The 21,891-nt window shown below is 46.1% G+C and overlaps 1 protein-coding gene across 1 annotated transcript in view; it reads right to left on the bottom strand.

Annotated features, from left to right (window-relative positions):
- Positions 1–21,891, bottom strand: part of LOC119393991 (dopamine D2-like receptor) — a 387,243-nt gene that overhangs the window by 271,693 nt on the left and 93,659 nt on the right. Inside the window, exon 2 of the mRNA XM_037661202.2 lies at positions 21,687–21,782. The gene's annotated coding sequence lies outside the window, so the exon portion shown is untranslated. The remainder of the gene's footprint in view (positions 1–21,686; positions 21,783–21,891) is intronic.

Genomic DNA, 21,891 nt, shown 5'->3' with positions numbered 1-21,891 from the left:
TAACACAGTAGGCCACGGTATTTACCTAATTACGTCCGTGTAAACGAGGATCACGTGCCAGGAAGATGCATATAGTTAACGTCAAGCGGGATAACTTGAGTAGCTCAAGTCAATCATGGTGAAGTTACACGAATAGATAGTTCGTCGCATCGAGAGGGACAGAGTGGGAGCTGCGCGCTTGATAGTGTCGACGATGTGCTCAACCGTGAGGCGCGTTCGATTGTATATTGTACGCTATAGCACGAGCTTCGATCCAATGTACGAGGTTTCCCAGCTAACATTAGCTATGCGATTAGGTATTGCGCCGCATTGAGAGGCATGGGGAGGAAGCTGTCACGCCTGACAGTTGTGATCGTCAACTCAATCGTTAGGCGCGTTCCATTGTGTAATGTACTCTATCGCACGAGTTCGACGTGATCTACGAAGTTCATCAGCTAACGTTAGCCATGCTCAATGAAAGCAACGTATATATGTTGTCTTCTAACGAACTGCGCATGGAAAATACGCAGTTACTTGGAAGATGACGCCGTACCAACTCGCCATACTTTCAACGCTAGTTACGTATAAAGTTCGTAATAATAAATCATCTCTCTCTCTCTTTTGTTGTAATGTGCGATCATAAGACTACTGCAGTGATCGGTTACTTGCCGTATATCACCAACAGCGTGACACGGTACTCGGGTGCAAATTAAGTGAATAATCATAAAAATTAAACTTTCGTGTCAGCTGAGAGTGCGCTATGCTTACAACTCTTCTGCTTACTATTGTTGGTTATGTAAACATGCAAAAAGACGTAAAGAGCAAAGAAGCAGTTGTCTACCAATTGTTTTCTAATATGAACGCAACGCCTACTAATTTGAAGAAGAGAGAGACAAAAAATTTTGCTAAGAGAATAGTACGCAGATAAGGAAGAGATAGAAGAAAGAACAAAAAAGAAACGCATCGCAGCGATATCAGGTCGTACGCCGTGTACAAGCATTACAAATGTAGGTGCAATCCTACACGTGGTTGTCGTGAAAAGTGCTCCAGCATAGTAATGGGAAACTCAGAACGACTTGAAGCAGGACCCTTCATAAAGAGAAAGTCATCACGCGTTGCTCGTTCAAAATTTGGTTAAATTTTTCGTAGAAGAAAATGCCGGTGAATTGAAGTGCTGACAGTAGCGAAGCCGGTCGGCCAGTTACAAACAAGTACTCACGAAGAAATGGTTTTGCGGATTTGACCCCATATGCGTAACTCTAGAAGTGAATAGAGAGTTTTACAAGTGTATGAATATGGGCTTGTTGGTTCATCGTAAACTGGCTTGTAGCACAGCGCTGAAGCAAACGAGGACAAACGAGGACAGACGGACACAGACGCTAACTTTTAACAAAGCAATTTTACTTCAGGATATATATGCACACACTGTCCGGTGATTTTTTGTGCGTATATATGACCGACCCTGGCAAGAGAGCTTTAATGCCACGACCCCCAAGCGGCTTGCGTACGAAAGCTCTCGCGTTTTCTGTACTCACCTTGTAGGGCGGCTGGCGTACAAAAGAAAGCGCAGAGACTACGAAAGAACGCAAGGGCTTGGGTACGGAAGCCGCTTGGAGGCCGCGGCACTATATCTAATAGATACCGCGGTGAGTGGAAGCACGGTCGCAAATTAGTGTCGTGTATCATCCCTCTGCAAAACGTTCATTATGTTGGGAGCGCTGTATTTTGTGGCCTGCAAGCAGTCGAGCGTGGTCGAATTGTCAAGAAGTCATTTTAATGGTGCCAGTGTTTTCATCTGACGCCGAGAGAGGGCAGGTGCTGCCTCTGCGTTGTTTGCTGAGATGCCAGCGCGTGGCGACGTTCACCGAAGCACCACTAAACACTCGATTATGTCACCACGAGTTGACAAGGCGGCAAATGCCGAAGGCAAAGCGTAGCGCCACTGTTTTCCAAATATGGTCTCGGGTTCGACCACGCGCATGAGCATTCCTTTCCTAGTCGCTGTGCGCGTCATCGCAATGAAATTGGTTGAACAGATAGAGTAAGTACTGAAATGCTGTTGCCTATAAGGTCGTTTTCTAGAGTGCTACATATTTCCTATTTCTTTAACTAATACACAATATGTCTCTCGACAACGTTAAACAGCAAATCAATTCAATTCATCGGCCAATAAGCACGTACATAGACAAGCTGCTTTTCACGCGGGTGTTCATTATTCTGGTATTGTCTACTAAACAAAAACGATTGTAAAATAAAAAACCAACTCTTTACGCAATTATTCACTGCTCCGCGTCAGCACCATAAACGACCTTAGAGTCTCGAGCTCGCACTCTTGATTTTTTTTCTGTTTACGTCCGAAATCTAATTTCGACACTTCGAAGGAGCGGTACGTTATCTCCGCTTTTTCCGACGACAAAGAGTTTGTGCAAACGGACGGCGAGTCGTGTACTTCAGTGACTTTAACCTTCCGCTGCCTGCGAAACGGGACAGCCATATTTCACTTCAGAGGTAAATACCCCGAGGCTTCTTTTACGGAAAGTCTGCGCATGTACTCCCTCTAATGTATGAAGCTTGGAGGAAAGGCATAGAGACAGTAGCACGGTACAAGTACAAGGGAAACTGGAGGACCCCGTAAGAGGAGTCCGGTCGATGCCAAAGGACGCCGAGAAGGGTTTCCGTTTGCGCCGGGCGGCGGTCCCACGGCGAGACATAATTGCTCTCGACTGGAGCACCTATTAGGACGTAGCAAACCGCACGGACCGCACTCTCCGTGCTTCGGAGCGGCTCTGGCTCAGTCCGAAGGAACGAAGGCAGCAGCCGGTCGTAATGATGTGAACGGGCCGTCGGGGTCTTTCTTCCCTGCCCCGGACGCAGAAAGAAACGATGGAACCCTGTGTCGATCGTTGACTACTGTTTGAAAATATCTTTCTCTTTCAGATTCTTTTCTTTTTCTCCTTTTTCATCAGAGCGCGAGCGCCAAGCCAGAAGATTATTATTTTGGGACCAGCGATGTAGCTCCGGTTTCTTTTACTCGCACGGAAGCGCTCAAATACGCGGAATGTAAAATTGAAGGCTGCCGACAAGGTAAACGCGGATCAAACTTCTCTCGAAATGCCAACGGTCGCAAGCGCGACGAAAATAGGAAAGTTTACGCGTGCCGACGCACTCCATGTAGTACATATGTAATAGAGTAATTTCGTACTGCTGCAGCTTTTTTTTTTTTGCGCATAAATCGTCTTGTTTATTCCGGTAAAGCACGCGCACGCAAACGCACACGCATAAAAGTGTCTGGAGTGAGCTGAACTTTCGTAATTGCTGAGACGTAGACTGCTGAATCGATCAGTCGCTTGCGCTTAAGAGACACCCTTCAGAAGAATACTTCAGCGTTTCGAAAGGCGAAAATTCGCTGGAGTAAAGTTACGAATCACCCGTGTTCTTATATGTATTCATTTTCAACTGCGGAGCGGCTTAACCTTGAGGTTCGGCTGGCGTTGCTCGGAAAAGCTTGCCCAGCCGCGTCTTGCCTCCTCACCACGTTAGGAGAGGAAAAGCCTAGTATAGCCGAGCCCAAGACACATAGCATATAGCATAGCATATAGCATAATTGTATTATAGCAAGGGGGTGCGAAAGGTAAGTGAGGGTAAGGAGTGACGTGAGGGTGACGAGGAGCAAAAGGAGGAGGGAGAGATGAGAGCATAGTATAGCCTCGTATAGTATAGCATAGCAAGGCGGAGCGAAAGGAAAGTGAAGGTAATGAGCAGTGCTGTGAGGTTGAGGAGAAGAGAAAAAAGGAGGGGAGATGGTAAAGCTTAGCATAGCTATGCGAAATACAGTATAAGAAGGCGATGGGAAAGGGAATTAAGGGTAAGCAGCAGTGATGTGAGGGTGATGAGAAGGGAAAGGAGGAGGAGAGAGAGTGAAGTATGGCATAGCCATTTATAGTATAGTATAGTATAGTATAGTATAGTATAGTATAGTATAGTATAGTATAGTATAGTATAGTATAATATAGTATAGTATAGTATAGTATAGTATAGTATAGTATAGTATAGTATAGTATAGTATAGTATAGTATAGTATAGTATAGTATAGTATAGTATATCAACGGATGGAGAAGAGGTTCTTGATGGAAAATGGAAAATAGAAAGGTGGGGGAGTGACACAGTAACTGTCTCTCAGTCGAGGACACCACAAATCGGGTGGAAAAGGAAGGTGGGGCTGAGGATGAGGGAGAGGAGGAGGGTTAGGCTACCAACTCCACTGTTTCCTCAGTCTTCGCACCACCAATGCGGAGCTGCCCCAATTAAAAAAAAATGAAGTTTACCTTCGTAGTCTTCAGACTTTCGTGCACTTGCTCCGCGATTGGCGCTACTTGATTATAACTGATACGAAATAACTGAAGCTAGTTCACACGCCTTCTGTGAATCACTGACAATGAGATTCTCCTCAGCCGTACATATTCACAATAATTTGTCGAAAAACAGAGCTTATGCGTACAAAAATCGGCACAGGCGGAAAATGGGAACTAGATAAATGTATCTTCTGTTTCTTAAGAAGTTGCTCGTCGGGGAATGCTTGTATTGTGTTGGAACTCATTCAGGAGAAAACGTGCCTAAGACGAGACGCGTACACTTGCAAATGAGAACCTTCGGGACGGAAATTATAGGTGAAAAGCCGTGCGGACTTAGGGTGACGGCCGTTGAGGTCCATCCCTCGATATTTGTAGAAACTTTTCTCGAAGGAAAAAAAAAAGCGACATGAGCGAATACATCGTACTTCCGCATTCCACTCTACTCGAGAGCACGCCACGCGTTCTCGATTACGAAGAATGGGCGCGTCGTCGTTTTGCGAATCGGCGAACTATTTAATGTTAGTTGTGCACTGGGAGCGCCTGCGAATTTTGAGCTTATTTTTCAGACGTAGAGAGCGCGCGGGGGGGGGGGGGGCTGCTATGTGCGCACTTCCGTCAGCAGCCTCTGTCAGCTGGCCATTTTCCCGGGGAGCACTCGGAACTGGGCGGAACAACTTCCGTGCCGTATCGAAGCTCCTCGAAGCGCCCCGACATACAGCCGCAAATGCCGCCGGCGGCAGTGGGCTGATGATTTCTCCTCGAACTCGACGCTTGCGCAGGCGCTCTTTCGCTTTCACACAATTGGTGGGTGTAATGCTCTTTCTCGCTATCAAGTTGTTTGCTTTTTTTTTGCTTTTCACAGCTTTCATTTGGATTTCGCTTGCTCCCAGCCAGTGCACGCACAGAGCAATAGCGCTTTCAGCCAAAGAAAAAGAGCGGCATTCTTATAAGTTTGCCACCGAGGCTAGACAGATAGCGCTACGGGAAGAACAACAACAGCAACAACAACAACAACAACAACGACAACAACAACAACAAAAAGAATACACTAGAATTTATGGACATCAGTTTGAATTTACACGCAATTATACTTTGTCACTAGTTCCAGCCAATAGCGATGCTGGAAATATAATTAACGAAGACGGCCGGCTAACAGAAAGCTTTGTGAACTTGACTCCTTAATTTTCACCGACCTCAACGTAGCAGTTGCCTGTGTGCGTTTAACAAAAAAGGAATGACTTCGAGTACTGTGTATTTTACTACAGGGAGGAAATATGCAGTTGTCCCTGCAAGAAGGCTGGCTGACTGGTATTTATTTTCACAGTCTCTTTGCCCCTTGATAGCATTTGATCTCTGGGGCATGCGCTGTGGGCGCAAAACAGCACGTATATAGGTGTTTTAATTCGGAATTAATACCGGTTATAAAGAGCGCTCTATACGTATGGCATACTTTCTTCGGATGCCCGTGTTTTTGTGCGTATAGTTTACGTGCGTTAAGATGTCAACATAAACACTATAGCTCGTGTCCAGATTCTAGTTGAGTTGATTATGTGGCTGGTGAATACTTAAAAGAGATTGAGAAGGATGAAATAACGGGCGGATCACGAACGGCCGTGGTAATGTTCTCATTGCTTTGCAAGATAATCGACATCTGGACTGGTTGGGCATGCTGTTATCGCATGCTTGGACCAGTCTTCGTTCCGTCAGCTTTCACGTCGTCAAACTGGCAGTTACAATTAAACGCTGTCGCATTTCTCATGCGTGTGTTTTTCTATGTATCATTTTAGTAATTGAATTCGCTCTGGTGGTTACCAAGTGATCCAGTTTGCATTTCTTTATAGGCGTGAAATGCGTGAAATGAGCAGTTATGAGGAAATATGAGACCGCGCCGCATCTGCTGGCTGCCTTGTGGTGATCTTAGCAGCTTACATGTACCGCTAATAAATACGGCTACGTTCTGTCAGTTAAGTTCTCACTAATAATAATAATAATCATCATCAAGACCTTCATCATCACAGTCCTATATTATATCAAACGCAGGACTAAGACCTTTTCCAGCGATCTCCAACTTGTCGCATCTTGTGCGACATAATTCGATTTTATACTTGCGAACTTCTTAATTTCGTCACACACAACTTGCCTACGACCGAAATAATACTAATAACGATATCTGGGGTTTTACGTGCCAGAACTACGATATGATTATGAGAGACGCCGTAGTGGAGGGCTCCGGAAATTTCGACCACCTGGTGGTCTTTAACGTGCACTGACATTGCTCAGTACACGGGCCTCTAGCACTTCGCCGCCACCGAAATGGGAACGCCGCGGCCGGGACTGAACCCGCAATTTCCGGGTCAACAAACGAACTGCACACACTACTTGCTTCACGCAAAACTACACGCAGAAGCAGAAAGCGAGCGAATAGTAATCGATAATGAGAATAACGAAAGACCGAACTGCCAATCAAAGCAGTTCATTTACAGAAAATCTTCGCTACCAAAGATGTTATTCGGTCATGTGATACACATTGGATGCCGCTTTGCGCTCTAACAAAGCCAAGCAAGTTCTCCCGATAAGTGCAGGTAACTACGCGCCATTGTAGCTGCTCACAATTGAGGCAAGTTTGATAGCATAGTCAATAGTATCAACATGCTCATTAGGTGTAGACGAGGAAAACACAGAACAATGGCATAGGTGGCGAAATCAGTGTTTCTTTCATTGTGTATACTGTGTAAGCATGCTCCATTCACAGCCCGTCGTCACGGAGGCATAGGCATTTATCCTGGACACCAGAGAACAAACGCGGGCAATCAGGGTCGGATACAGCCATGCAATAAAAGGCGGTCCCCAATGGTGGGACACTCAAGCGCTCCGGGGCAGTAGATATCGCAGAATCCGCTGATTGAAGCTAGATTCTTCTCTTTAGGGTGGCGGGACAATGCGTTCGCTAAGAGCCGGACGCACTTTCTCTTTTCTGCATCTATGTTTTTCGAGAGTTCTGGAGGATATCTGTTCTTCGAGCCCCACGGGCTTCTGATGGAAACGCTAAGCGAGACAGCGCCAGAGATATCGGCGTACAATGACACTTCCGGGCACTGATTTCTTCCTTATTGGGAATCGATCGCGCATCGAGCGAACTCCTGCGCCCTTTCTCCTTCGCTTCGACGGACAAAAGAAACTGCAGGCATTTGGCGAAACTTTCTCTTCAGGATTGCGACGTCATGCGAGCTTGTTCTTCGGTGAGGCACGTAGGGTCGCATGCTTAGAAGCGATAAAAACCTAAGTCATCTTCGACATCTGGCCTGCCGTGGTTGTTATCTGCACTGACGCTGTCACCCCATGGGTAAGCACCGTGAATCGCGTAGCCTTACGTGGCTAACAGAAACACTTGTCACTTTACAAGCTCGTCTGAGAGAAGTCCTCTCGGCTGCTGACTCAAAAGTCGCAGATTCGGTCTCAGCCGCGGACGTCGCACTTCGGTGGAGGTGAAACGCTAAGGGCCAGTGTACTTGTAGATTTAGGTGCACGTTAAAGAACCCCCAGGTGGTCGAAATTGCCGGACAATTCCACTACGGCGTGCTTCATAATCATATCGTGGTTTTGGCACGTAAAACCCCAGATGTTGTTATTATTATTATTATTATTATTATTATTATTATTATTATTATTATTATTATTATTATTATTATTATTATTATTATTATCAAAGTACGCTTCCCGCGTGCAGCACCGCTGACTGGCCGACGCAGGACAGTAGCGAGTTTTAGTATAGCGGGAAACGCTTACGTTAGCGTTAGCGTGCGTCTCAACGCTAACGCTGAAAACGGAACGCGCTGCGTGTCATCTGGTGGTCTTTTAGTACAGCGGAAGGCATTCCCGCTAACGCTAACGCAAGCATACGGCGCCATCTAGACATAAAACCTAATGCACTGTAGAATCCCAAAGCGCCACCAAGTCGAGCTGATCCAAGTCACCACTGTTACCGTCTCCATGTCGCGTTTGCAGAAGTGTTGAGTTCTGACACATTGGTTTCTGTCGACATGCCGCGTTCGAGAATTCTTCAAGACCCCTATTACTGGCCTTTGTAACTGGGACGCATCACGCGTCACATTCATGCATTGCCGCTAAACGCATGAAGGGAAAACGAAGCCTGACATGATCTGCTTGACTTGTGGCCGTATCTTGGAAAGAGGCGACTAAAGACAGCGTCGCCATCTCTGCATTGCTACAGAAACATGAGCGAACCTTGCAAACAAATCTTGCTAAGCCTTCTGCAGCGCAAATCCACTTTGTATCTCAAAAACGGAGCTATTTTATCGGCGGTACACGGTTGCGAAGCCTCATTACTCAAATCTAAATCAAATACGAACATTATTAGGGAATGAATAACTTTAAAGAAACCTACAGATATGGAGCGGCCAGAAAAGCCAAAGGCCCGCTATCAGTGGCGTAAATCCAGAAAAATCACAAGGGGGGACACACATTCTGCCATGGCGGCTATTTTATTTTTTAGAAATGTAGGTTTTATTTTTAATTATGCAAAAATTAAAGTCATGCCCTGAAATAAAATAAAGAAAACGAGTATTTACCTCGGCGCCGGGCCAGAGAGCTTAATCTAACTGCAATGAGCAGCCACTGGTACAAGCGTACGTTGGTGAAGTGAAGCTTCGAAGTTTAACTCATAGATGGGCTCTGGCATACTTCTAGTAAATATGTCATTCGGGTTATACAATCAAGTGCAAATGCTAGCACATCAAGGTAGAGCTTTTGTTTAACTTCAGCTCCATTCACCGTCGAGTACACCTTTTAGGAATAGCCTAGTGTTGTATTGAACTGTGCTGTATAGCATATAGGGTGACGTATTTAACTGTGAAGTAATTAAAATGTGATGTTCGAAAGGTAAGTCTCAGGGGGGGGGGGACACTTGCAAGGGGTATTCACCCCAGCCCGAGCACACGGGGGATCAGGACCCCCGTGACCCCCCCCCCCCCCATGATTTACGCCACTGCCCGCTATACTCCTTGGCTGCCTCAGCACTTGACAAAGCGATTTCAAATGCGTGACCTCGCCGCCGCTGAGGCTGGTTCAACACCTGGACTCCGATTCGGATAGTGATTCCACACCAGAACGCCAGTATACAAAGATTTTTGTAAAGTGTATCCAAGTAGGGGTAGTAAACGTTATTCGAAGGATTACCCATACGGACCTCCCCCTCCACTCCCTCCAAAAAAGAAGTTTGTAGTTGATGTAGTGGATACTAAATGAGCCAATGAGACAAACTGCGCTAAGTTTTTACTGTACCTATATTAGCACCTTACAAACGCTTGCCCCATTTTTTTTTTTCTGTAGCGTGTAGTCGTATCGATTCTGAGTAGCCTTATCGTAGAATGTGGCTACATCGTTTTAACACCCCACTGGCACTTCTAGAAGAGAGAGAGAGAAAAAAAAAGAATTTGATAGACATTGTAGATCTATATGGGCGGTTGTAGAGCCCAATCATTGCAATAGCTTTTTTTATATCATTCAGAAAATTCGGCGACCGGGTATCCTTTTAAGCCTGAATCGTGCGTCCTTTACACGTGTCTATCAATTCGTTTCTGATGACCTCGCTTCCTAACATTAATGTGATTAACCGTACTTTAGCTACAAATGCGCGGGGCACAATTAAACATTTCAGCATATTGTAGCTATTTTCTACTCCCAATAGTCTAAAAAAATTATACTCACCGAAGCTTCACCTCATCAACTGTAGTGATGCAGTAAAAGAGGCTTTACAGAAAAGAAGCTTCAGAAGCCGCGGTAAATCAAGAACGGAAGTTTCTTGGTTACTAATTTCTTGCCTTCTTAAATGGCGAGTCGCAATGGTTCAAAGAGTGCAACGATACTCTAAAAACTGAACAATACAGAAATTAACTTATTAGGTTTTCCGGCTTTGTAATACTGAAGCCTCGAACTGGAGTGGCCAGTAATTTAGCGTGGCCACAATACAGTCCCTCTTCTGCTCAAGTTTCATATCCTCATAGAAAGGAAACTTTGAGAAGTTGTTTATACGCTCTCAACCTTTGCAACAGAAAAAAAAGCATTTGCGATAACGGATTAAAAAAAAAAGATCCTGGGAGGTCTGCTCGCGATACCATTTTATTTTAGAATCCCACTTCACTCGCGAACGCTTGAAGCGCCTGAAGTACAATGGAGATGCGAAAAAAAAAAAATCTTCGAAACGACCGTGAGGCATTTGTACACAGGGATCGAATTCGTAAGTGCGGAAGTCAACCGACAGGGAACAACAAGAAAAGTATCGTATCGGAGGTATTTCGAGCACCCTTATCAAAAACAAAAGAGGAAAAAGAAAAGAAGAAGAAGAATAAAGGGGCCACAACACAGGTGCACCAGATCGCCTTTTGAAATGTAAGTACGGATAACGTTCCTAGCCTCTTGCGTTTACAGCAAACGCAGAAAATTGTAACTGCTCAAAAAGAACACGCGGAAAGCGTCACCGTGTTGGACTAGAATAACGTCTCCTGTGTGCCTGTTGCCGTATCGGTACTGTCTAACGTTTCTTTCTAGATGTAGCCGCGGAAACAGCATTCGCAACTGCCATTGGTGAGCACACTACTCGCGATCCTTGACTCATGGCATTGCGTTTCTATTGTATCTTCACACTAAACACCTTTTGAAGAGCGTACACGCGGCCGCATGCAGCATGCCTTCGACAAATATCGCTCACGTTTAACAGGGAGCCCCAATACGAATGAGATGTGTATGTGAAGGGATATTTAATGAGGTAGGCAAAGACGAGGACGAATAAGTAATACGTATAATCAGACCTGTGAAGAAGCTGCATGTGTACTAACTCACACTTGTAAACATTTTAACGCGATAGCGTTAAAGAGCTCGCTTCGCAGAAAATCCTGTGTCGGTGTCGGCGTCGTTGGTTCTGAGCGAAAAATAATTGTCTTGTCCGTAACCGAAAAATCGAGCAAGATGCAAATAAAATAAATAATAGAAACTTCGGCTCGCACGTGAATCGAACCCAAGCCGTCTGCGTGGCAAGGAGGTGTTTTACCACAGAGTAACGCTATTGCTTGAAACTACTGCGAAAAAAAAAACTATTTGAATGTCATGTAGTGGAAGGAGTCTCCTTAACGCATGTGATATTGCGTGGCAGAAGCGTACAGTTGCGCCACGCGTCAAAACATGTGAGTTGCGCAACTATACGGTGTTTTAAAGGCCCACCCATTACAAAGCGCTCAGACATATTTAATCATCATCAGCTGCAAGAGCATCAACAAAGTGACCAACTGAGTAGGTTCGCGTGTTGCCTCAACGGGCGCGTAGTGGGCCCTTCGCTGATTTGCAGAAGGAAGAATTATGGCGTAGTGGGCACTTAACAACTACATTTGCAGTAGGCATTCAAGGATAGTTTGAAACAGCCAATGTTACGCGCAGAGTCGTCCGTTTCCTTACGGCACGGTTGAGGCATGCACCGAGAACCGAAGCTAGGCTAGCACTTGAGAAGGCGATGTGCACGGGGCCCGAATACGCTATCGCGTTCTGCTCCTGAAGGCGAAGCTCAAGCGTCCTCCAAGTTTTTTAATGCACTTCTCAACTTGTTTGTGTAACTTCATTTGTGCCGCCATTACACCGCTACGCACAAAGACGTGGACCTACTGACACTTTGTGTGATGTGCATGAAGGTTTCCACCATTAAGTGGACACAGGCATTAAACCGTCTACCATTAAATGAACACGCACATTAAATGGTCCCGTCGGTACCCTGTCCTGTCATAACGCACTGCACCTTCTTTCAGAATGTGATTATTCCTCAATGTGCTCAATCATGTCCTGATATACAAGTTCCACAAGGCTATCCGGGCACTACCAATGCCCCCAAGGATGGTTGAACATCTTACTTGCACGAAGATTGAGGAATAATAATCGTTTATTGAGCGGCCAAAGGCAGTGTTCGATGTATTTTCAGGCAGCCACATCCGCGAAAGGGAAGAGAAATGGTCGCTCGAAGTTTCGATCAAGCGGCCCGTCTCATTTTCACGTCAGTGTCATTGGAGAACGAAGATGAATTGCGCGGCTCACAAACGATGTCAACGCGTGCCCTTCCGACGAGGGAACTCGCGCTTTGGGAAACTTATTCTTCCGCCATAATTTGTCGAGCTACGGTTCTGGTGACATCGTTTACTGCACGCGAAGGCATGGAAAGGGCAAGAAGGGCCCCATGGAAAGGACAAAGGCCGTGATAACTGTCTCACAAACTGGTGGACACCTGAACAGGATCAGCAAGAAGAAAACGAGCGCAAATAAGAAAAAGAGTCGTTTGGCGTGCATGTCAGTAGCGACAGCGTCGGCGTGATAAGTGGCCAAACAGTTGGGAGGAGAGTTTATTGTTTTTATCGTACACCCGTGGGACGTATTATAAACGTGATTGTCTTCTCTGACAAGGGATGCCCTAGGGGGTTTTACGTTGTCACAAAGAAAATAATAACGAAAAAGAAGTTAGAAAGATAAGAATTCAAAGTTGTCGGCAAGGGAATCTGACAGGAATAACCCCATTTGCAACCACAGCATCCTTGTCGTACGAGTATCGGCGCGTAATAGGCGCAGAAAAGTTTAACAAACGCACAGAACAGCCGCAGGGTGTTCAGGAGTGGCGAGAGCCTAAAGTGATAATAGCGCACCTGGGCCCGTTATGGACGGTTAGGTGAGGTTAGTTTAAAACTAACGAAACAAAGGGATGATTGTTAGCAGTACACCCTTTCGTCGGGATACGGTTTGCGGAAACCCGCATGCCGACCGCTGTTCTTCCTGCTTTATTTTTTTACTTTTTTTTTGCAATGGTCAGAAATTTTGGCTTCAGGAAGATTGAAAAGAAGTGTTTACATGGCTCTCGCTCTTTACAGTTTAATACTGTGTTCGAAGAGAGCACTGTAAAATTCTGGAGCAGTACGTTTGGTCTGATTGCTTAGTTCAGTGCAACAGCTAAGATACCATGAGAGAGAAACTCTTTTTTAGAAACGTGGTAAGAGAATGGAGATGGCTAAATGGACTATGGCCCAGTGAATAAGAATTAATCTGGGAAGCTAATTTCAGCGCTGTCAGTCTACGCTAATATACAAGCTCATGAATGCCTGTTTCCTTTTTGCGCGAAACTCTTTTTGCCTGCCCTCCCGTGCTTGCTGTGCCTGCTACGGTGGTTCTAGTTGTTCTCCGTTATTAGGTCGGTCGATAACTCGGCGGATATATTTGCCGATAAATATATACGGAGCTAACGTGTGCAGCGAATGCTAGTACCAGCAAACTGGCTTGTATAAAACCGCGTATGCTGACCAAAAAAATATTCAGGCAGAATCAACTGCATATAGGGGGGAGGAACTGCCCAATCATTAAACTGATATTGAACGAAAGCAATGCTGTCATTGTAACAGTGGATAGCTAACGTTATTTCACACTTACCGTCATTTACTTAACACTAGCAATGAGTATAGCCAAAACGAGTCAACGTTAGTCAATGCCAACCACTGCAGCAAGTATGTGAGTATTGAATACGCAGGCCAGGATACTACCTTTCTCAAACTGCGGAGGGAAGAGAGCAGGAGGAGCAGGCGGTAAGGTAAGCTCTTCTATATAGAACTGATATCGCAAATGAGCGAACACTTGTTCACTGTACTTAAAAAAAAAAAAAGAACTCGCTGAGCGATTCCCGTCGATGCGACGCTCCTCATCAAGCCAGCGATACGAGCCATCACCGATAGCTTCCATGCTCCTGTTACCTTTGCTTAGTAGCAGTTACAACGTGCGCTGTTTTTTTTTATGAATATATAATGACAACAGAACTTAATCGATGATTCACTGCAATAAACTAACTTACTAAAGCCGAATGCTCAAACTCTGCCGCTTCTTTAAAAGATAACCATCAATTACTACTCACCATACAGGTTTTTATTTCCTACCACTAATGCTGGCAAAAAAAAAAGAAGAATTACGTAAGTGCGCATCCAAATCAAAGAAACATCTGTACATAATTAATGAGGGCGAAACGTAAAACTGCGTGCTTCTAATCCCTTTTCGGGGAATAGACTTCGCGTTGCTGGATACAACGTTATATGCTTGCACGTGCGAAATCCCCTTATTATTAGTTGTCATAACAATCGTCCACTTCTCGACGTCATGGCTTTACGAGCAAAATTTCATTATGCTACACTATTTTGCCAAGTCTTCACGGACCTAGTAGCGTCGGTGGCACGCCTTCTTCCCGCATAGAGACTGATGAAGTTGGCGCGTGGGCGCGTGGTTCACGACGCACACCCATTACCGCTTCGCCGCACCAATCGCCCTGAGTCGTGGCAGCCGCCACCGCCGCCGCCGCCGCTGGAGAGACCGGAGGCGCTGTCACCTGTCACACGGCGAGCAAGCTGAGAAAATGAGGTTCCCTCGCGACAACACCCTCCGCACGCTTCGAAGTGACGTCGCTGCTGGGGCCCAAACTTTTCCCCGTTCGCCTCTTTTAGGCTGCTGTGGCTGCGTTTGTCAAACTTCTTGATGTATGAACCTGAAGGCCCGTCTTCCTTCTGCGACATCGAAGAAACAAGGGCCAAAGTGCGCGTGTGTGTATGCGTGAAGACGAGGGAGGGTGGCAACGCATTCCTGGGTATCACCGTTGGGCCTGCGGCGTGTGGAGGGCTTCATCTATCAACCGGAAGCATAGCGCGATGGCCAGAAATGAACTTCTCGCCAGAACAGAGTCGACTCTGCAGGCGTAGAGCTATCTAGGCCTCGCCTAGACGCGCGGTATACGCGCGTCATTTTTCAGTGCAGCTCTCGCCCGCAGCCAACCGCAACCCAGGCCAGCGTGCCCAGACGGGCAAACAAATAAGCAAAACAATTGTCAGGAATATTATAAAATTTTGCTTCAAGCGCAAACGATGTGCTTCCTCGTGCATTTCACGCGCCTGAATGAATGATACGTATGCCAAAATTCTGGAAGCCCGTTATCTTTCCTATGCGCCTAACTTGCCCTAACCAAGCTGGGACGGCGTTCTCGTTAGCAGGAGTGTTGTATATTTGAGAAGTGCGTTTTGAAAGCTTATGAGGGTGCAGGAAACGGAGAGCGGCAGAGCTTGTGACACGAGCCCCAACTTTGAAATTTATGTCCGTAATTAACTGCAATTTACATCTGGCGATCCGCAATCTCTGTTCGCTCAAACGAAGTGTATGCGAGGAAGTGCTCTTACAGGTTTGCATGACTGCTAGTGATCACCGACGCAGATTACACAGAGAGTGCTGTGAAATGCGTTGAAGGGTCGTGATTTCAATGAACGCGTGAATTCTGAAAGCAGACGTAAATATATTGCAGTGGCAGCAGTAGCCCACTGAGTCTGGAGTCGCGCTGTCGGTTTCAGTGTCGCTACTTCGGTCGCTTTTGCTGTGGTCGCATTTCGACATGGACAAATGCGAAAAACGGTCGAGTATTCATATTTAGTAGCGTCTTCCACTACGACGTGCATCATAGTCAGCTCGTGGCTTTCGGCACGTAAAGCCCCAGTATTACTCGCTGTTGGGCTAGTTGGTGCTCGAGCGGCAACAGAGATAGCGCGCGCTGGAGCGCGCGCTATCTCGGCAGGCATAAGCATTCGGCTCGTATACCTTTCTGCGTGCTGTGCTGTCAACGCGAAGAGATAGTGCGAAAACCGCTTCTCTCCCTGGAGCGGTCGTATTCTCTTACACCAGCGTTTTGTAGAGTTACGCGAGACCGGATCTAAAAGAGCTGCTAGGCTTACTTCGTACAACATTTCAATTGTTGCTATCGCATTCATTGCTTCACGCCTTGCGGTGAAACTGTGATTTTTTTTAAAAAGCGCTGTTCACTGAGCGCTCGTAAGTGCTGAGCAATTTAGCCCTCAAAAGCACACGGTAAAGGTGAAGAAAAATTCCATTTGATGACGTTTCCTGCTAAAAAACTTGACGCAAGATAAGTTCTCTGTCTCCCTCACCTTTTGGGGCGACAACTCTTCTTCTGCTTCCTGTTGTTGTTATTTTTTGTGCGCGTATGGGATTTACGATAGTTTGCCGAAAATTCAAGAGGCGCGATTGATCGATGACTTGCTCTCAACGTTTGGTTCACTTCTCTTCGCGCGACTTACCTAAATTGACAGATTACCTTCCTCGCGAAATGATAAGTGTTCCTCGAACCTGCGCGCCAACGAAATATGAAATGGCGAAAGCTGAAATACGTACTTTCGCGAATAACGTACGGTGCGTACATATCCTCCCCAGTAGCGAGGAAGTCGTTTAATATGCGGAACCCTGCTATCGGTATACCAGAAAAAAAAATATTTCTTGAAGGTTCTCCACAATAGCGAATAAATGCAAGAAGAAAGGAGCTCACTACGAAAGCTTCAGCGCACGGCACATTGAAAGCTAAAAAATCGCGCTTGGGCTAGAACCGCCAAGGTTGCAACAGCAACGCCGCGTATTTTCAGTGAAAAATGTTCAAAAAAAGTTTGATACAGTCTGTACGAGCACCATTTCCCACAAGTCATTTACAACTTTGACTTTTTTTTTATCCTGATTTTCCGGCGGGTGTCTTTTACCCGCAGAACACTCTTCAGCTGTTTTCTATGTATATTTCTTTCTGAACAGCACTATCATATCTCTCTGAGCCGCAACATCCTGTCTTCATTCATCTCCCCTAAGGCGGCACTACAGCATAACTAAAGCATTCTTTTACTCTGTGCGCTTTCGTTATGGACACAGCAAAGAAGAGCTCATTAACGTGCGGAGAGTGGCTCCTGTCATTTTTACGCGTACTACTTAAGACAGCGTTTCCATCAAATTTCACTTTCATTTCAGAGTATCGATCCAACCTCAAGAAAGAAAGCCGGAATGTTTGAGAATGTTTCACCACGGGCTCCGGATAAGTAATCCCACTTGCGGTTCAGCGCGGGCCATGATCGTATCTTTTTTGTGAAATATCGTTACTACAGTTAAAAATAAACGTGCATACAACGACGTCCATTCATGTAATTTCAGAGCGCAGGAAAAGACGTGCGCGTTTACATTTCTCCGAACCGTTACGTCAGGTAGGACGCGTGACCGCGTAAGACAAAAACTATTACGTTAAAAGAAGAGAATATCGAGCAAGGGACCGGGCTCTAAATCCTATTGGTCCTCGAGTTGGGTGCTAAATCCTATCATTAACGAGCGACGTGATCATACTGCTTCGTTCCAAATCATAATAATAATTGCTGGGGTTTTACGTCCCAAAATCAGGATATCATTGCGAGACACGCCGCAGTGGGGCAGGTGGCTACCAATTAATTTTGACCACCTGGGGTTCTTTAGCGTGCGCTAAACGTATCTGTTTCTTCCTGCTATCTTTTTTCAAAGAGTTTTTGAAATCATAATTTGATTGTTAGCGCAAACGCTTTCTTATCTGCGCTTCTTTTGGATACGATACATTACCTAGGACTCTATTGTTTTTTCCGGTGTTGTCGCTGCAATATCTCTTTTGTAAAGCGCTGCCAAAAGAAGCTCTCTGCTTTGCTGCTACTTTTAAATGTCTGCGTTATATTTGCTGCTGTTTATATTTGCTACTGCGTTATATTTGCTAAACCTAAATACACTGGCTTCAAGGATTTTTACTTCTACTGAAAATTCGTCCGCCGCGGCCAGAATTCGTTCCTGTGAACTTCGGGTCAGTAGTCGAGCACCATAACCACTAGGCCACCGCGGCAGGCTTTGAGTATACAGTACAAACCATTCTACTTTACCGCTTAATAAAATAGTGAAATTGAGTTTGCATTATAATAATGGAAATTATTAAGAGCTGTCTTATAGATATTAGATGGGGAATTCGAGAAACATTTATACCAAATGCACCGTTTTTCTCATGAGCGTCCCAACTAGTATTTTCAGGCACTTTTCCATACTAGGCAATTAATTTTCTATTGTCTTACCTTAACAGGTAAGCTCACGATACTTCATCCTTAATTGGCATAGCTAATAGTGGTCCCGCCTGCATAGGGTTTCTATACTTATTCACTGAGAATGTTTGATACAGAACCGCCTGTTTATTTTACTTATTTCGTTTTTTCCCTTTTTAACACGAAAGTGTTTTATGCCGGGGTCCACCAAGTACATCCGTCACGGATATGACGTTGATAAAATGGACGCCAACGGGTCAGAAAGAAAAAAACCAAGGAAAAGATACCCCGCCGGAATCGAACCCACGACGTTGCGGCCGCGACGGCAAGCGCCCTGACGCCCTACCGACTAAGCTAACTCGGGAGATGCTAGAGACGGCGCGAACGCGCCTTATATCTTTCACACATTCTCTTTCGCGGCGGACGGAGCGGGGCGGTGCCGCCGTCTGTGAGATGTGAAAAGAAGTAATGCTTCACGATCGACACTTACTAGCGCTTACTCGGAGATTGCACGCGATATCGGAGGCCATGGTTAAAGCGTCTCGATACCAGAGAGGTAGACTGGCCGCGCTGGCGTCGCCGAGGCACCCTTGACGCAGTTACGTTCTTTGCCTTTGGCTTCGTGTTAGCGTGCGTCGGCTCAGTTCTCCGCCGCCGACTGCTTCAGTTGCGAGAGCACCGACTAACAAAACTGCTGCAATATGCGTTGCAGAAAGGACGCGATTTCGACGGGCGAATGTCGTGCCTTGGTGGAACGAGAGCAGCGCCTGCGAGACAGAGGCCAGCGGGACGCACGCGTTTGCGGCTCAGGCTACGAACTTCTCCCTCCCGTGTTTCTGAAGCGCAGTGTGTGTTATGATGCATGAGCACAGGCGTCGGCTACCCATTACTAGAAAGCGCACACCATGCCGTTTCTCTCCTTAATTGACGACGCTTTGAAGAAGTGCATAACGGGTACCATTGTTGATTATGAGCTTGTTGATATCATCCTTACGCGGGATTCACGGTTCGCTGTGTTCAAATATATGTTCACACCGTCAGCTACCACAACGGTTTAATCATGATCATGGGCGTTAGTCGTCGCGATTGAGACATGCTGTCAACATCGGTGCATCCACGTCAAACAGTGCTATAGTTGCCAAGCACGAATAGACATTGTACAAGCTCTCATATAACACTACACAATAAGCACAACTTCTGTGAAAACACTTTTCACTTTCGTGTTATACCAATTCATATGACGGAGGGATCAGAGATGTTATTTTAGGCGTCCCTGATTTTTTTTTTTTTTTTACTATTACTAGTCGCCAGATCATCGGAGCTTTAAGTGGCAATAGCGCGAATAGCGGCGGTGTCCTGCGACGCTTTGAGCAACTATACTGCCATTTGCTCCTATTTATTTATTTATTTTGGTGTGATTGGGTTTAAACCGCAAAAAAATTGTCAGCACCACTCAGCGCAAGCCGCGCCGCAATGTTTCGGAAGCTACGCAATTTTTTCCAATTGTTCTGTTAAAATTACGCGCACGACGCGAGTAGTCTAGTTTAATCGGGAGCTTCCGCTAGCTCCAGTGATAACGCTGGAAGCTTTGATCCCTGATGTATGAAAGACAATGCGTTCCGCCGATGATCAGATTACCGACGACCGACGAATGTGATCGCCGCTGTCATCGTGCAGCGTGCTTTGCTTGTACTTTCAGTTACTTAGTTTTCTTGGCGCAAGTTAGCTCAGTAAAGAGTTTCGTTTCTACAATTTGACTGCCGCCTTCATATTCGACACTATACCAGGTGACAATACAATACGTCTGAGACGTTTCCTGGTTGCACATGTTCTGTCGTTGAAGAAAAATCGTTCACAAATTGCACGTTAGTGAGTATATAGATAACGAACGCTTTACACTAGAAGATACGTAGAATATGAACAGCCATTTCTGTTTTATGTCCTCTGCGTATACACTATGCGTCATAAAAAATGTTGCTACCAGCTTTGTTGCTGCTGTACACCTGTCCGGGGACCCGGTATGGCGTATCGGTGGCTCACGTACAAGGTAAATGTCCACGCCGGTATTTCACCATCGTGACAAGGCTTCTTATTGAAGTTCTCGTGATTAGATGGCAACCCGCTAGCTGGTCGGCAAGCTGAGCAGCGACTCCCATCAGTTACAAAAAAACAAGCAAGAACTGCTGTCAGCGAAGTTTATAAAGGGATGTCCTGGTTAAGCAGCTTAAACAAACCCCAGTAAGTTATTTCGGAATTGAGCTAATGTACTTTGAGCAAGAAGGACAAAACTTTTGAGATACTAACAGACATTTCATTCAAATGGAACAAGGTTGGTCACAGTTAATAAATTCCAAGCAGATATTTTTGTGCATTGGCGTTTGCTGCTACATTATATGGGCCTATAATAACAAATTTGCGAATGTATCGAAGTATCTTAAGATACAATTGGCAAGTATCGTATCGGGTTCCATTATTGCGGCAGTATCTTGTATCTATATCTCAAATACTTTTTGCCTGAGTATCTTGTATCGTATCGCGATACAATTTCAAAGTATCTTTGCCCAGCCCTGGCTTCATCGATTGACCCGCTCACTCGACTGTGGTAGATTTCTCGGCTCTCCATGTGTCACTCGATAAGGCGTGCCAAGAAATAACGACAGTGTTCGCAGCAGGACACCCTCTTTCATCAGTGTCTTCATTGCCGTCTGTATCGGCGACTTTGCCGTCGGCATCGTCGTCACGTTATCTGATCTACGCTATCTTGGGAAATCATCGTCGCGTTGACTCATCTCATGCGCGCTATTTCGGGAGACTTCCGGCGACTCCTCTTAGACGTCTTCTGCAATTAACGCGGGAGATTTCTCCGAGAAAAGAGAAAAAATTACACCATCTCCCACTAAAGGGGACCATGAGGCGATGCGAAGCCGGAGCACTTGCACGATCGCGTTCCGTTGGCGTTCGTTGGGCATGCTACCGACCTCGCGTCGTAGAACGCGAAGAGGGACGCTACGCGCGTCGTATCTTCCATCTAGCCTGGCCGTTAATTCTCACAGGGCGAGCGGGGAACGCGGTCGACAGGCGGGCGAGAGGGGGGCAACGTAGGAGAGGAGAGAGAAGGGGAGGGGACGCGCATGCGCTCGAGCTCATCGCGGCGTTGCGCAGGAGAGAATTTAGGCATGTCTAGCCCGCGTTTCAGAGGAAGAGTGGAAAGGGGGAGGGGGTATGGGAGAGAGTGAGGAGTGAGGGAAAGTGGAAAGAGGGAAAGTGGAGAGGGAAAGGGGAGAGGGAAAGGGGAGAGGGAGGGGAGAGGGTGAGTGGAGAGGGTATGCGCATGCGCAGTAAGGGTGGTCACGCCGCACACCACCGGATTGAGCTCGGCCTTAAGATACTTCGCATCTAAATACCAGCGGCACCATACCTGAAGGAGGCAGAGATGACGTACGTGTGCTTGAAGGAAGGTGTAGCCACTGCAGGCTCCTACGGCTGCCTATCTCCGCTTGGCTGTGTCATATGCCTGCGTATGAAACAAAAAAATTATGCAAACAAAAATACGCGATCAAACACGTACACGACTATGAAGAGTGATCTGTGTAGGTCAACGGTTTTGACCATTCACACAAAGC

Source organism: Rhipicephalus sanguineus, chromosome 5 (genome assembly GCF_013339695.2).
Source record: "Rhipicephalus sanguineus isolate Rsan-2018 chromosome 5, BIME_Rsan_1.4, whole genome shotgun sequence".
NCBI lineage: Eukaryota > Metazoa > Arthropoda > Arachnida > Ixodida > Ixodidae > Rhipicephalus > Rhipicephalus sanguineus.
This window is presented reverse-complemented; position numbering and strand designations above follow the sequence as displayed.